At 38.9% G+C, this 5,024-nt stretch overlaps 1 pseudogene; it reads right to left on the bottom strand.

Moving 5' to 3' along the window:
• Nucleotides 1–1,398: 1,398 nt before the first annotated feature.
• Nucleotides 1,399–1,929, bottom strand: LOC118004030 (annotated as a pseudogene).
• Between the last annotated feature and the right edge of the window lie 3,095 nt (nucleotides 1,930–5,024).

Genomic DNA, 5,024 nt, shown 5'->3' with positions numbered 1-5,024 from the left:
TTTAATATGTCATCATTAAAGTCCTTAGGTTTAGTCTAATGCCATGGCTGTTAGAAACCACACATTTGGTGGAAAGCACAACATATAACATTTGGCAACCATCTGCTATACCTTGGCTGGAGTTCTAGGTGTTTGAAAAAAAAATTATTTTTTTGGGTGCTCGCAACAAATCTGTACATTGGCTATTAATGTCTTTATTTTATGGATGAGCACACCAAAGCACAAAGAGTGTAACTCACTTGTCCAAGGTCAGAAGGCCTATAATTGGAAGAGAAAGGAATGGAACACCACTCATTATGACTTCAATGCTCTTGCTTTTTTCACAGTATACCCTGACTGAGGGACAGCATGAAAGTGACTAGACTTGTTAGCCAAGGGCCTGTTACTATAATTACTTTCCATGGTTTTATTTTTGAATTTGTTTGAGCTTCTTTCATACTAAACTCAACTTAGAAATGTTTCTAAAGGAAGAGAAAGGTTGGTGTTAATACTGCTCATACTTACCATGGAAGGAAGTCTTTTCCTGCATAGGAATGATAATTTTATTTCTGTCCTTAAAATGAGAAATAGGTCAACCTACTTACTTATTGCATTTCTTAAATCATCTTCTGGGATTTGGGCAGTTTAAGGCTTATAGGTCTTTTCTTGGCTATCTTCCTCTAAATCTCTTAAGGGATCATAGATATTCTATGCACATCCAATCAAATATTTATTAAAGAGTATATAATATAACTGTAAATTTATTGTAACATTTTTCTCCTAAGGAGTTCAGAACCCTATGGCATTGATTACCTCATTTATCTTCATATACATTCCCAAGGGAAGAGCTTGGTAGTATTATCAGGTCAGATTAAAAATAAATGGGCGAGTATAATCCAGTTGTTCAGTTAGTCAGTCTGTCATCAGGATTGACGGGGTTTTCACTCTTTGCAGGTAACTCTGCTGGAAACAATAGCCATGCTGTGTTCAGGGAAGCAACATGTCAGGACAAGGCTAGTCTGGATGAAAACCTGAAATGGCTCAGGTGTGCCTCAGTTCACACTTCTCTGCTTATCTGTGTATTTGCCCAGTTAGTGACAAAACACTAACATAGGTCCTTTTCTCCATTTGAGAAGCCATCAGCCATTGTTCTCTCACACCACCTCATGCTTCAAGGCTCAGATGAGTCATTATTTTATCTGTAAGGCCTTTTATTTTATTTTTTTAAATCCCAGAATGTATTTATTTAGTATTATTTATCACAAGGGTTCAACTGGAAACTTGATTTAAAAAAAAAAAAAAAACAGAAAACAAAAATGACAGCACAGGTTAAGATACAGTCCTATATAGAAATAAAGGAAAGGACAGATCATCTGAGGAAAAGCTAAAAAGACAACACAAGGAGAGATGCTGGACAAGTCAGCATTCTTGGCTGGAGACCTGCTTTGAGTAGGTTTCTTGCAGATACTTTTTAAAGGTTGTGGTTTTTTTTGTTTGTTTTTTCCCCAGAACTCAGCAGCATGTGTGTTCAAAGGGCTATGAATGTTGGGTTCTCCCAGCAGGCTCTGGATGGATAGCAGGATGGTCCTGACATTTCTACAGGGTGCCACTTGTCCTCCAGGATGTCCAGGCAGATGTCACCCTGGGTGGGCATGTTGGGGTGGTAGTGGGATGTGAGGAATTGCACTGTGGATGTGTTTTAAGGGTAGCCACTGTGGAACTCCGGGGAGAGCTTATGCCTCAGATCTCCATATATGGTGCCATCTGCTCTGTGGATGGCCCCCACCCATTTGAAAAGGTTGTCTGATTCAGGGGAGATGGAAATTCCTTGGTTACCAGACATCCTCAGCTCCAGCTGTAGCTCCATGCCCTTGGAGTGGGCAGTGCTCTGGCTCCTTTGTGGGTGGTGGCAATGCTGGTGGAGGCTGGGTCGAAATTCTGGGAAGCCATCTGGGAGGGGCTGGCAGGGCCACGAGAACTTGGGGAGCATGACTGCAACTGTAGGGCTGCAGGCCCACATGTCCACTTGTAAGGCTTTTATTTCTCCTCAGCAGAGTTACGCATGTCTATTTCTAGACTTGTGACAATTAGATGTAGTGAATATATCCAATACAGTATATTGAATGAATGAATGTATTTTGTGTGCATCTTCTCTAAAAGGCCAAGAGTTTCTGCAGGGCAGGAACTGTGTTTTAGTTCTCTCTGGATCCTCAGCACAGATCACAAAGCCTGGCACAAAATAGACAATTAGAATCAGTTTAGTAAATAACACAGGGAACTAGAATGCATATTTAATATATGAGGATCGGGCTACAAACATATTGTTTCAGATTCTTGTTGCTTCTAGTTGCTATTTAATTACATTCATAAGTGGGTGAATGTTCTGCTTCGAATGGCATCCTTTAGATGTTTTTTTTTCTTTTTTTTTTTTAAAGATTTTATTTATTTATCTGAGAGAGAGAATGAGATAGAGAGAGCATGAGAGGGAGGAGGGTCAGAGGGAGAAGCAGACTCCCTGCTGAGCAGGGAGCCCGATGCGGGACTCGATCCCAGGACTCCAGGATCATGACCTGAGCCGAAGGCAGTCGCTTAACCAACTGAGCCACCCAGGCGCCCCCCTTCAGATGTTATTTTTGAGCCTTACTTTCTCCTTCTGTAAAAAGGGGAGGATGATACTTATTTGTTCTCTATAGGATGCTGTCGGAAACAAATAGAATGAAGTGTACGTATTAGTTTTCTAGGGCTGCTATAACAAAGTACCACAGCCTGGGGGCTGAAACAACAGAAATTTATTTCCGCATAGTTCTGGAGATTAGAATTCTAAGATCAGGGTGTCAACAGAGTTGATTTCTTCTAAAATCCCTCTCCTTGGCTTTTAAATGGCCATTCTCTCCATCTGTCTTCCCATGGTCTTTTCTCTGTGCATGTCTGTGTCCTTATCTCCTCTTCCTACAAAGACATGAGTCATATTAGGTTAGAGCCTACCTTTACAACTTCATTTTACATTAATTACCTCTGTAAAGACTCTATCTCCAAATACTGTCACATTTTGAAGTACTAGAGGTTAGGACTTCAACATATGAATTTTATGGGGACACAATTCACCCCATAACAGTATATAAAAGGTCCAATATGATACCTAGCATGTAGCTCTCATTTTACTCATGGAGGTATTATTACTATCACTTTTAGTCAAAGATTTCCAATAGATCACAAAATGGCTTTACTCCTTCATGTTAAATAGCTCCTTTGGTCTCTTGCTCAGCTTGCTTGAAAAGAAAAATAACGTGTAGACAGGGCATAAGCAATTCTAGCATGAAGTGCAAGCAGAGGGAGGAAGATGAAGAATTATCCTGAAGGAAGGAATCCTCTGAGCTCATTTACAGATTTAGCAAGAGCTTGTCATAACTGGAAAAACAGATGACCGAGACAAAGAAGGTGATGCTATAAATGGTGGCAAATATTTTAAGAAGAAAAATGAAAGCATGTGGAGGTCTAGTTGGCATTCAGAAGAAGGGACAGTGAGTCGGGATGCCAAGCATGAAAGGTATTAAAAAGGAACATTTCCATGAAAAGCTAGCAGTCAAATTTGATGGGAAAAGAGCCATTAGCTACATGTCAACCTTGTGATGAGCTTCAGAGCCATCTTTCATGCAGTCATCTTCCCTTCTGTCCCTGCTGTCCTTCTCTCTTCTCTCCATTCCTCTCTTTTTCCTTTGCTTTCTTCCACAAGAATTAACCGAATCCTTGATACACAATAGGCATTGTCAGAGTACCGTGGTATATACAAATGTAAATAATATCCTCAGGGCAGTTAATGTACAGATATAAATAGGCAATTCTTATTATTTGTGGTAGTTATATGAAGCCATCACAAACACTGACGTAGTGAATACTGAACTGTTGTACCTAGGGGAAATACACACCGCACACACCCACACATACCTGCAGGCACATGGCACGTAGATTGTCACCTTAAATCCTAGAAATAACTCAGGCTGGTACATTCTATCTTCTTAACCTTTCAAAAGAGAAAACAAGGTTCAGAAGTCTTAAGTTACTTGCTTGAGGCTATCCTACTAACAGATGCCATAGATAATTGGAATTTCAGCCCCATCCATCCTAGAGCTGGAGCTACATATACTACAGTGCACTTCTCTATACCATCTCCAAACACACACACACACACACATATATATATGTACACATATACATACGTATGTATGTTTTAAATATATATACTAAATATTTTCAAATATGTATTTTAAATATATATATATTTATAGAGAGAGAAGGGGGAAGAAAGAGATGACCATATATATCCATGTATAGGATATACATATTTACATATCTATTTATATACAATTATATATACATGTATGATACATATGGTATAATTTTATATCTGTCTATATATCAGATACAAAAAGGACTAAACAGCAATGTAAAGATTGATGAGCAAAATTAATTACAGCTAAAAGATCTATAAGATTCAGGGGTTTTTTTGAAAATACTTCTAGTATTCTACACAGAAGAGTGATTATCCATACTTCCATGTGTAAGATCTCTCTCTTTTTAGGTGCCAAGAACAATTCTAGACCTTTAGTAAAAATTACTCCTTATAGTAATCTTAAAAAAGTGACTGTACAATCTTCACTGTAATACTAGAAAACTAGAACTCAGGAAAGGAAACTTGTTAGAGACTATACAGCCATTAAATAGTTGAGATTTGAACCTAGGTCTCTCCAGTAATCCAGACCACTGCACCTCATGATCTCCCATAAACAAATATAGAATATCACCTTCCCAGCTGAGATCTCTTCCTTCTACTCTGACTCAAACATCCTCATCCTAAAATAAAAAGGAATGGCAATCAGAGAAACCAGAATTTGAAGAGGACAAAATGAGTGTTGTTAGGAAGGCAAAAGCAGAGAATGAGTGCTACTTGGGCATCTAAGTGCATCCACTTAGATATAAATCTCAAAGGAGAGAGGGTTTACAGGGTTACAGGGAGGGTTTACATTATTTCTGAGAGGAGTGTTTTG

The sequence above is a fragment of the Mirounga leonina genome, unplaced genomic scaffold, assembly GCF_011800145.1.
Source record: "Mirounga leonina isolate KUSES-001 unplaced genomic scaffold, KU_Mleo_1.0 Mir_92, whole genome shotgun sequence".
Lineage (NCBI taxonomy): Eukaryota > Metazoa > Chordata > Mammalia > Carnivora > Phocidae > Mirounga > Mirounga leonina.
Note: the sequence above shows the minus strand (reverse complement) of the source record. Positions and strands in the feature narration are given on the sequence as shown.